At 34.4% G+C, this 12,465-nt stretch overlaps 1 long non-coding RNA gene across 4 annotated transcripts in view; it reads right to left on the bottom strand.

Annotated features, from left to right (window-relative positions):
• The window catches only part of LOC103106196 (uncharacterized), a 129,239-nt gene extending 126,254 nt beyond the window's left edge, over positions 1-2,985 (bottom strand). For all 4 annotated transcript variants that reach the window (XR_008912992.1, XR_008912995.1, XR_008912993.1 and 1 more), the window contains exons 1-2: positions 2,926-2,985; positions 2,600-2,687 (exon numbers count right to left, since the gene is read on the bottom strand). This is a non-coding gene — a long non-coding RNA (uncharacterized LOC103106196). The remainder of the gene's footprint in view (positions 1-2,599; positions 2,688-2,925) is intronic.
• Between the last annotated feature and the right edge of the window lie 9,480 nt (positions 2,986-12,465).

Below are 12,465 nucleotides of genomic sequence, written 5' to 3'. Positions count from 1 at the left end.
TTCAAATATATTTGCCATGAAAATATTAAATGGGGTCACGAAGAGTTGGACAAGACTGAAAACAACTGAAGAACACCAACAAGTCTGGAGTAGACTTATCTGGTTCAAATATTTGAAAGACTATCAAGTTGAATAGTAATTAAGCTTATTCTGTGTCTTTGCTACAAGGTGGAACATGGGCCAGTGTGTGCAAGTAGTAAAGAGGCAGATTTAGGCATGATGTTAGGTAGAGAGAAAAAACCCTAACCATGAATCTAAAGTATCTAAAAGTGAGGAAAATGGCTTCCTTTGAGAGGAAGTGGGTTCCTTTGCATTGGAGGCCTTCAATCACAGACTGGATGCTCACTTATTGAATATTTATGGTAGGGATTTACATTTGGGTAGGACAACAGCAGTGAGAATAAATTCAAGTATAAAGAGGATTAGAGTCAAATAAAGATCCAATATGGGCCACATATTGATTTATTTTAAAATCTAGTTTTATCCATGTCTTTTTGCATTTTTATTTGCTTTGTTCAATATTTCCCAATTTTTATTTTAATCAAATTTGGGCCACACTGAGGGGTGCCATGGATTGCATGAAGCCTGTGGACCACATATTTGGGAAGACATGTTTGAGACTGGGTAAGCACTGAGGTGGCTTCCAATTCATGAATTTTCTGTATAACCTGTGCTTTTAAGATCCATAATTATAAAATCATATGCAATTAGTTTCTGTCTTATAAGAGGAATAGTATGTATGATGTAGGAGGTAAAGAAGTAAGGAACATATGGGTTCAAATTCCTTCTCATACATATGTTAATTATGTGACCTTAGGCATTTAATATCCCAGTGTTCTCAGCAATACTCTAAGACTATGGGTTGTAGAGAAGTTGCTTTTTGTATTGGGAAAGATGTACAAAAATTATGTACAAACATAATGAGGTCAAACACTCATTCAGTACCCACATTAGAGTCCTGCAATTCTCCAAAGTGCAGCCTGAGCCAGTCTAAAATGTAATTGGGAAATAGTTAGAAAATAAAAATACAAAAAATATAGATAATGGTAATTTGTGATTTTCTAAGACAATATGAGGTGCATGGGGATTTTTTTATATGGTATTAGATTCTGTGAGTTGGGTACCAGTGCTATACATCAAGGAAATCAAATGTCTAGTAAAGGGAAAAGGGGACTTAAAAAACATACCAAGGATATATTCTATTATCTAATACAGGTGAGGATAAAATGAATTAGAAGACTATCTACCAGGAGGCTGCAATAAAGTAAATGTTTTTCCTGGGATAAGGGCCCTGTAGTCACTTGAATTTCTGTGATTTTGCCCATTTTTCCGTCATGAATTATCTGCAATTGACTTAGCTCCTGTCTTGTGCTGATGTGTTATAGAGAAGTTGGCGCCTATGATTTCAGAAAAATAGGATGCAAAAGATGTACATCCAGCCCAACTTCTGAGGAAAGAACATTTAATTGTGATTTCCCAGCTCTGATTATCTGACACATTTCCTTTTGAATGTAATCTCAGCCTCTTGCCTATATACCTATGCCACCTCAAGATTGCCTAGCAACAACCCCAACCATATTATTAGTTAGGGGGAAAAAAAGACTTCATTCAGGATACTCTCACTAACCCCATTACAAACATTTCAAATTGTCTTTATTTATTGGAGAGTGTTTAGTAGAGTTATCAAGTTAACACATTCAGCTACATAAGGAGACCTCATTTGCGGGTAATTTGAGGAGTCATGGATGAATATGTGGATGATGACAATTAGAGAAGCAATAATTTAAAAATAATAATCAATTGTTCTAACATTATAAACACGTTCTGCCTAAGTAGGGGGAGCATGATGGATCATGGGGAATATTAGAGGGAGAGGAATAATTTTAGTTGGTCCAATTGTTCCTCATTAGTATATTGCAATGAGTTCCCCCCCTACTGTGTATGTGTGTGTGTGTGTGTGTGTGTGTGTGTGTGTGTTTTAAGAAAAAGCTTCAGGACACAATGTCATTCTACTCTGAATAGAATCATTTGAGAAAGCCAGGATATTCTCCAAGGAAAACAAGAAAAGAGAATTACTTTGTTTATTCTGACCAATAGACTTATCATTAAGATCTTTTAAAAAATGTATAGCTCAGGGAGGTTTGTGTTTTGGCTTTCATTTTTTGCTTTGGAAAAATAACAAATAAAAACAATTTTACAAGAGCAGATATAAAGACAAGGACTGAAAAGAAGGTCAGCAATGTCAGGGAACATGAGAAGGTTTGTTTTCTTAAGCCTTGAGTCAAGAAGAGGTTGGGAAATGGGTTACAGGATAATGGGGTTCCAATCAACGCTAGTGTTCAAAGGAGGTTATGCCTCCCCCATCTGCCCTTGGAGTTCCTCTTAAGTTCAGAATTAATCAATCAGATGACTGAATCTTTTCTAAGCTATATTTAAAGTAATAACATCCAGGCCAACTTAAAATTTGTCCCTCACACTCTCAAAGTTAATTGTGGAAGGTTGGGCATTTTCCATCCCCAGGACAATATTTTAAAATACATGTTATAAGTTTTCATCTTATTAATTTATTTATTCAGTGAGTAATCGCTTGAGTGCCTACCTTGGCAAGGCACAGTAGTCCTGCTCTTTGTGATGTCACTCTTGGGTTCCAGGAATACTTAGTTTTGGTTGATATGACACTGACATATCTGTTCGATAAGACAACAACAACATAAGTGAATAATTAGAAGGAAGTATCTTTGACGGGTCTATTTCTGGGTTTTGCTGGCCTGAAGTTTTCATGAGCTATGTAACAATTAAATTAGTCTCTTGTAATAAAAGTATAATATTTTATGAGGTTTATTAAAGATTATTAGAAATCAAGGATACAAAATAATAAGCCACATGCCTAGGGCATGATTAGCCCACTCACAGCCTACTTACAACATGTTGCAATCTGAGTAGAGGAAGAGAGCTCTTGAGAGGCAGAGAGCCCTTTAAATAATAAATTGTGATCTCATCCAGGTGGAGACTCAGGTGAGATTATAGGGAATTCTGGGAAGTACCAAGGACTTCTGGGGATTGAAGTCTGGGGTTCAAATCTCTATTTTAACAGCTATCAACTCATGCTGACCTAGGGAGTTTTGTGTTGAGAATTTTTACCTTTCAAAATTTCAAGACTTTACCTGGTCCTTGAATAATGATAATTATAATAATATTTAACAATTATTTGCACTTGAATAGTTTCAAAACATTTCACTTTTTTTTCTCATTTGATCTTTACAATTACTATCTGAGTTGCTATTCTTGACCCTATTTTACAAAAGAGAAAACTAGGGTCACAAAGTTAACAATGTCACAGGCAGGATTTGATTTCAGAACTTGTTGGATTCAAGTTCATAACTGTAGTCTTTGGACTCCCTAGCTGCTTCACATGTCAAAATATGGATTACTGAGTCACCTAAGCCTTGAGGGCTTTGGAAATTGACATGGTCAAGTTCTCATCTTTTTCATCTTCTGCCATTGTCACCATATCTTGGTGTCCCATTCACTTATCTCTTCTGGATGCCACATGTTCCAGATTTAAAAAAAATCGTTGTTTCTTTATGAAGGAAGTGAGAGCATACATTTACAAAAAATATTCACAAGGTAATTAGAAGTGGAGATTCACAAAAGAAATTCACTTTTTTAGGTTGTCATATTTTCCCTCCCCTCCAATTTTAAAGGTACCTCAAGTTGAGTTGACTCAACATGACTTTTTAATCATGTTATGAATTGAGATATCTTCCATTCTGTCAAAATCAGTCTGGAAATTCACTCTTCTAAGTTTTCTTAAATAATCCCATTGGTTTATTCTACCATCCTAAAACTCAACCTTATCCAATTGTCATTATTTTGTTCTCCACATATAATATAGGGATAGAGATAGAGACTGGACTTGTATTTCCTTGATTCAAGAAACTCCTGTGGAGCAGGAGCTCTTTTAGAAATTCTAGTTGTCATCTTTTCTCTTACTTATACTTTCTGAGAGTTTTCTATAAAACTGTGATATTAAGTGTAGTGGCATATCAAGACTTAAACTGTCAATATGTGAAAGAAGCAGGACTTGAACACAAATCTTTTTAGTTTAAGGTTGGTTTGTGTTCTCTTTTTTTAATTAAATTTTTATTTTTAAATATTTTTCCATATTTACATGATTGATTTTCTTTCCCTCCTCTTTTCTATCCCACCTCCCAGAGCTGACAAGCAATTCTGCTGGGTTACACAAATTATATCACTTGATACCTATTTCCATATTATTCATTTTTGCTGCAGAGAAATTTTTTAAATCCTTAACCCCAAATCACATACCCTTATATATATATATATATATATATGCATATATGTGTGTGTGTGATAAGTGATGTCATATGTTTTTCTTTTGGATTTCTACTCCCACCGTTCTTTTTCTCCATGTGGTTAGTATTCTTTCCCATAAGTCCTTCAGGGAAGTCCTGGCTAGTTGCATTGGTACTGTAGTAAAGTTCATTACATTGGATTATTCCATTATGTTTTACTTTCTATGTACAATGTTCTCCTGGTTCTACTCATTTCACTCTGCATCAGTTCACTGAGGTTCTCTCAGTTCACATGCAAAGACTCCAGATCATCATTCCTTTTACTGACCCTTTGTCAGTTGGGGAATGACATGATTTTTTTTGTACAATTGACATAGTCAATTCTGACTTTTTTTCTGACTGAAGTTTTTGTTATACAAATTTTTACCAATTTCTTCCTTTCTAATTTTGGTTGTATTTGTTTTGTTTGTGCAGAAACCTTTAAATTTAATATAATCAAAATCATTCATTTTATATTTTATAGTGTTCTCTATCTCCTGCTTGGTCTTAAATTCCTTCCTTTCCCAGAGATGTGACAGGTATACTAGTCTTTGTTCACCTAAATTGTTTATGATTTTCCTCTTTATAATTAAATCATTTAATCATTATGAATTTATTTTGGTATAGGGTATATATAGGTATATATGTTCATCTAAACCTAATTTCTCCCATACCTCTTTCTAATTCTCCCAGCAGTTTTTGTCAAATGGTGGATTCTTGTCCCAAAAGCTGGGAACTTCGGATTTATTGTACACTATCTTGCTACTGTAATTTACTCCAAGTCTATTCCATTGATTCAAACTTCTATTTCAAGGCCTTCATCATTCACATATTTTTTCATTTGTTTTCTTGTTATTCATGATCTTTTGTTCTTCCAGATGAACAATGGGATAATTTTTTCTAATTCTATAAAAATGCATTTTGGTCATTTTTATAGGTCTTGCACTGAATAAATAAATTAATTTGGATATTATTTTCATTTTTATTATATTAGCTTGTTCTACCCATGGGCAATTGATGTTTTTCTAATTGTTTAGATCTAGTTTTAATTATGTAGAAAGTGTTTTGCAGTTATGCTCATATAATTCCTGAATTTGTCTTGGCAAGTAGATTCCCAGGTATTTTTACTTGCCTAGAGTGATTTTAAATGGAGTTTCTCTTTCTTACTCCTGCTGCTGAGTATTTTTGGAAACATATAGGAATGCTAATGATTTATGTGGGTTTATTTTGTACCCTATAACTTTGCTAGAGTTATTAGTTATTTCCAGTAGATTTTTAGTTGATTTTCTCAGATTCTTTTGGTATACCATTATACCACTCACAAAGAGTGATAGTTTAGTTTCCTCACTGCCTATTTTGATCCCTTCAATTCCTTTTTCTCTTCTAATTGCTACTGCTAGTGTTTCTAGTACAATATTAAATAAAAGAGGTGATAATGGGCATCCTTGTTTCACTCCTGATCTTGTTGGGAAAATATCTAACTTATCCCCATTTCAGATGCTACTTACTCATGGTTTTAAATGAACACTGTTTATTATTTTTAGGAAAGGCTCTTTTATTCCTATATTTTCTAGGGTTTTCAATAGGAATGGGTCTTGTGGTTTGTCAAAGGATTTTTGTGCATCTATTGAGATAATCATGTGATTTCTATTAGTCTGGTTCTTGATATGGTCAATTATGTGGATGGTTTTCCTAATATTAAACCATCTTTGCATTCCTACTATAAATTCTACCTGGTCATAGTGAATAATCCTTGTGATAACTTGCTGTAGTCTTTTACATATTATTTTACTTAATATTTTTTCATCTATGTTTGTTAAGTATTATATTCTATAGTTTTCCTTCTCTAGTTTTGTTCTTCCTGGCTTGGGAATCAGTACTATCTTTGTATCATAAAAAGAATTTAAGACTCCTTCATTGCCTATTTTATTAAACATTTTGTAGAGAATGGGGATTTGTTGCTCTTTAAATGTTTGAAAGAATTCACTTGTGAATCCATCTGTCCCTGGTGATTTTTTCTTAGGGATTTCTTTGATGGCTTGTTCAATTTATTTTTCTGATATATTATTATTAAATATTCTATTTTCCCTTCTGCGAATCTAGGCAATTTTAATTTTTAAAAAATATTCTTCTATTTCACCTAGATTCCCATATATATTGTTCTACAATTGAGTAAAATAGCTCTTAATAATTGCTTTAATTTTGTCTTCATTCAAGGTGAGATTACCCCTTTCATCCATGATTCTGCTCATTTGGTTCTCTTCTTTTTTTTTTCCTTAAATAGATTAAACAGTATTTTATTTAATTTGTTTTTTTTCCCTTCAAAATACAAGCTCTGAGTCTTATTTATTATTTCAATAGTTCTTTTACTTTCAATTTTATTAATTTCTCCTTTGAATTTTAGGATTTCCAATTTGGTCTTTTTCTGAGGGTTTTTAATTTGTTCTTTTCCTAGGTTTTGAATGGCATGCCCAATTCATTAATTTTCTCTTTCTCTTTTTTTGTTAATATGGACACTAAGGGATATAAATTTTCCCATGAGTACTTCTTTTTTGCTGTATCTTCAAAATTTTTATATTTTGTTCCCTCATTGTCTTTTTCTTCAATGAAATCATTAGTTGTTTCTATGATTTGCTATTTAACCAACCAGTTTTGGAGAACTAGATTATTTCATTTCCAATTAATTTTTAATTTGACTCTCCACAAACTCTTACTAATTGTAATTTTTATCATATTATGATCTGAAAAAGTTGCATATGTTATTTTTACTTTTCTGCATTTGTTTGCAATATTTTTATGCCCTAGTACATGTTCAATCTTTGTGAATGTACCATGTGTTGCTGAAAAGAAGCTACATTACTTTTTATCCCTATTTATTTTTCTCCATCTGTCTATTAATTCTAATTTTTCTAAGATTTCATTCACACCTCTTATTCCTTTCTTATTTTTTTTTTTGATTTGATTTATCCAGATCTGATAGAGGAAGTTTGAGGTCTTCCTCTAGTATAGTTTTACTATCTATTTCCTCCTTAAGTCTGATAGTTTTTCATTTAAAAATCTGGATGCTATACCATTTGGTGTATATATGTTGAATACTGATATTTCTTAATTGTCTATATTGCCTTTTATCAGGATGTAATTATCTTCCCTATTTCTTTTAATCAAATCTATTTTTATTTTGGCTTTGTTAGATATCATGTTTGTGACCCCTACTTTCTTTTTTTCATTTGACATCCAGTAAATTCTATTCCATTGGCTTTGTATTCTCAATGTTATGCCGCCTCTCTAATCACATTTCTGATGCTTTGTCTTTGATTTCTAGAAAGTACCTACCATATACTATGTTCTGTTATGGTTGAATGAGTGATTTCCTAAGATCATTAGATATAGCCTCACCCTCTAACTGATGTTTAGATGAGGTTAAAATGAAGTATACACATTTGTCCTATAACCAGTAAATCTAAATATAGAGCCTTTCAAAAAATACCTAAGCATTTGAAAGTAGTCCCTTTCCAAAAATACACAAAGACTAGTACTGCTGTCATCGATTATACTGGAATTGTTTAACATCAAAGAGGGGAGTAGTTATATAATGCTAATGATATCATAAAAGAAGAATGACAAAAGGACTTTTTTATCTCTTGCGCTTAATAAATACTATTCTCTTCTCTCAATAAACTTGTAGTCCAGGAGAGACAAAATTTACAGTCAGGCAACCACAACAGTCTAAAATGTTGTGTTAAATTGTGTCTAGAGATAAAATGATTAGAGAACTTCAAAGGCAATTTCATAGAATACCTCTGTACTGAAAGTTTTACTTGACTAGATAAAGGCATGGAATGGGATGGCATGGTATAGCATGGTTTTTCAGGTGTAAGGAATGCCATGAATAAAGGTTCAGGAGGAAATAAAGTGTTTCTATAATTTCTGTCATCTGCAAAGTGGTAGGAATGAAAGCCTCAGCTTCTTTGATTAAAAAACAAGTGGCTGAAGTTCAAAGCATTATAGCTTCCTGAAATATGCCCTGTTCTAATTTCCTCTGAAGATAGATTAAATATCCCTTGGGTAATGCTTCATTTTTTTAATGATTTTATGATTCTTTTTATATAGATGAAGGTCATTTTAAAATGATATCCTTATTGAATAATTTCTATTGTTTTAGACTAATCATATAGGGAACAAGTTCAGTTATACTAAGTAAATAAAACATATAATAATAATGATGATGAAAATAATAATAAACATACAGATACAAAAGTGCAAGGGCAGAGGGATTTAACAGCTGAACATTGGAAACACATGACAACAAAAGACATCTGCTTCTCCTTGACTCCTCCCCAATGCACTTTGAGTTATCTAAACTAAAGACAATTTGCATCTTCTCAGCACCAGCTACTGGAATGAGGATACAAATAAAAAGGGCCAATGAAAGCCAATATGTTTATTTTTCTCCATCTTCAATGAGAAATGAAAACTGGTTGCAGGATGCATAGGCAGAAAGGGCTAAAGGAAATGTACTTCTGATCTATTTAAGGGTGAAGACTGAGAACCTTTTCTATGGAACTGACAATATCTTAAGCACATAAGTTTAAATTAGCTATATTTATAGTGAGACTTGACTAGCAAAAAGTTAAAAATGTGTCAATTAGCCCACAAGCCATATTGACCAGGAATAGTCTCACAAAAAAATAGATAATGCCTTCTCTCCTATCCCAAGGAAAAAAGTTGTATCAAAAGATAATAATTGTAGCAGAGAAGATTGAACAGAAAGGATCTATGATAGTCATATCCATGAACAGTGAGGTTCAGCAGGCTGCTGGCAGAAAGATATGCCAGAAAATAATGTGAGTGATGCTCTGGTCCCAATAGTCCTTACCTCAGAGTTTGATATTTTTTTCCTAACAAAGGTTCCCTTCTCCAACACTGTGGGACCCTATCATAGCATGTGCAAATAGATGAAGAGATAAAGATCTGCATAGATGTAGATGTCTAACCCTTACATTTTAAAGATGAAGACAAGTGCCTAAAGATGTGACTTACTTAAGGTTGCACAGTATCTACTATGGAGGATAGAACAAATTCTATGGTTGAACACCCACCTTGTTATTTATCTGGCCATTCTGTCTTAATTAAGTGGTCTGATATTTCATTTGTAACTTTTTGGTTTGTAAGCAAACCATGAATTAGATATGAAGTTGAGCCATCTTGTTATAATTATCATTATCTCCTATATAATGAAGATCAGCATCTCTTCTGAAATATTTATTAGAATCTTAGATAAGTTTGAGGTTATATGTGTAATAGTTCTTTTTATCTCAAATCCATTTAGAGAATTGACTAGAAAAACTGAAAAATTAAATTATTTGTCCAGCATCACTGGATATTCTGGATTTGAACCCAGATCTTCCAGACTCTAAGTTTTACTGATTCTATACTGTCTCTTCCTTGAAATACTTATGATATAGAAGTGTGTCATATGCATACTGTGAATGCAAAGAGATAATGCAAATCCTTTCTCATCTAACAATTCTGGTGTTTTGCACTTTAGAAACACTCACACTAAGCTTTCTGCCAATAAGATAAATACAACTCATTCATGCTTTTTTTTTTTTCCCTAGGAAAGAAGCCTGAAGCACAGATAGGTTAAGTACCTTTTTAAATATCACACACACACACACACACACACACACACACACACACACACACACACACACACACACACACACAAAGAGACAGAGTTCAGCAGTTGGACTGGCGCCCAAACCCAGCTCACTTCACTCCTTTTAGCCAATCTTCAAGGTAGTTGGAGTTTGAACTCTAGGGCTTTCTGTCCCTTCCAGATCAGAGGAAGATGGAAATACCTCCTGACTTCAGAAACACAGTTTCACAGTGGGAGCAGCTCCTCGGAGTCTGGCTAAGAAGAGCAACATTTCTATCCATCATCTCAGAGGGGACCAGCCTCAGTGCAGCAAAGGCCACCTTTGCGGGGCTCTCGGTTCCGTCCCTACCGCCGATGCTCTTGACTTCTATTTTATGTGGCGATTAAACCTTCAATGCTGGCTGTGTAAACACGTTAGAGAGGCTTCTCAGAAAGGATTTGGAAATCCCTGTGCATTATAGTGGCCCAGACCTCATTTTTCATTCTCCTTACCAGGTTCTGGTGACTCTATGACCATTCCCAGTTATCTTCGTTCCACAGCCCTCAGGAATCTCCGAGAAATAATTATTCCTTTTACAAAGCCCTGTGAATTCAGGTCAGATTTGCCTTGCACTTATCTCCCATTCCTGGCAGAGAACGAACTCGCAGACCATTGGGGGCTCGGCCTGAGCAAGAGAAGATAGACCGCCAGGTATCGAGATGCAGAGAAAAGACATGGCAAGGAGAATCTCCATGGCATCCAAGCCAAGGCTGGGGGCTCCCTGGAACCAAAGGACTTCTGGGACCCAGGACTTCCTATACATGAGATGGCTGAAGAGGCAGGGCACAACCCTGAGACAATGTGAGGTCGAACTCCAGGGGAAGAGGGCAGAGAGAGCTGGGCTTAGGGGAATGGGTGGTAGAAGGTAATTTCTCCTATACTGTCAATAGTCTTCTTTTGTTCCTAAGCCAACTTTCTTTGTCATTAATAGCTGACATTTACATAAGATTTTAAGGTTTACAAAATGTTTTACACACATTATCCTGAAGAAAAGCTGCAGATGAATTATGCCTTTTTGCAAATTCAGAAAGTTAGAAAAATTAATAACACATAGCATTTATATGGAGCTTTAAAGCTTGCAAAATACTTTAAATATGTATATCTTATTTGATTCTTACAAATCATGAAGTAAGTGTTATGATTAGTTTTATTTTATAGATGAGGAAACTCAGGGTGAGACAGGTGACTTGTCTGAGACTAAATCATTAATAAGTGTCACAGACAGAGTTTGAACTCAATATTTCCCTATCCCAGAATTCTATTCACTCTTCCACTAAGTATCTAAAGGATTCTAACCCATTTTTTAATTATAAGTGCAATATTTTTCTATTACACTATTATAGTATTGAGAAGACAACTTTGAGATAGTGAGATAGAGTGAAGTGGAAAGACTTGGGTTCAAATTTCTCCCTAGTACTTCCTAATCTGTAAACGAGGGCAGACCATTCTTACTTGTCCTGACTTTCCCCATCATTAAAGTGGAGAAAATAACATGTTATTACTTATCAGAGCTGTTGTCAAGCTCAAAGGAAATAACTTTTATCTAAAATTTTGCAAATTTAAAACCAACAGTTATTTTATAACTTTAAGTGCCAGCAATTTTAATTCAGGATCATCACAGTAGATACTATGCAGAATATTGTTTTACACTATGGGAACTATGGACTAATTGAAAACAGGTTTGGTTTCTGGATATTCCAATTCTGGTTTGAAAAGTGGGATCTACAGCAATAAGTTAGGGAGTATTGTGGGGTAGGGGGAGTGGTTTCTTTTCCTCACTTTTGCTTTAGCAACCAAATTGTCCTTTTTGATCAGGATTGAATACAAATGAAAAATACTTATCATCACTTATGCCAAATTTTAAAAAGAAAGGAAATGATTACTAAGTCATTTGAGAATTTACCAGCTGCTTTTTTTTTTTGTGGAGAAATGAGACAGAGACAGAGAGAGACACAGAGATTTAGAGAGAGAGAGAGAAAGACAGAGAGACAGAGACAGAGACAGAGAAGACAGAGACAGAGATTTTGAGAGAGAGAGAGAGAGAGAGAGAGAGAGAGAGAGAGAGAGAGAGAGAGAGAGAGAGAGGAGAGAGAGAGAGAGAGAGAGAGAGAGAGAGAGAGAGAGAGAGAGAGAGAGAGAGAGAGAGAGAGAGAGAGAGAGAGAGAGAGAGAGAGAGAGAGAGAGAGAGAGAGAGTGCTCAAGTCTTTCATTCTGGATGCATTTTAAGAGGTTCTCCTCTATTTCTTTCATTGCCCTTACCCCTGGATTTGCCCTCAATTTTTACAATAAGTCCCAGGGAATTAATTCTATCCTCTTGCCTGCCCTGAAAGAACAAAACACAGTGAATCTGCACTGGGGGCTTAGGATTTCAGATGGCACTTTATATATTTCTGATACTTTACATGCTTCTT

This window comes from Monodelphis domestica, chromosome 6, assembly GCF_027887165.1.
Source record: "Monodelphis domestica isolate mMonDom1 chromosome 6, mMonDom1.pri, whole genome shotgun sequence".
Classification (NCBI taxonomy): domain Eukaryota; kingdom Metazoa; phylum Chordata; class Mammalia; order Didelphimorphia; family Didelphidae; genus Monodelphis; species Monodelphis domestica.
Note: the sequence above shows the minus strand (reverse complement) of the source record. Positions and strands in the feature narration are given on the sequence as shown.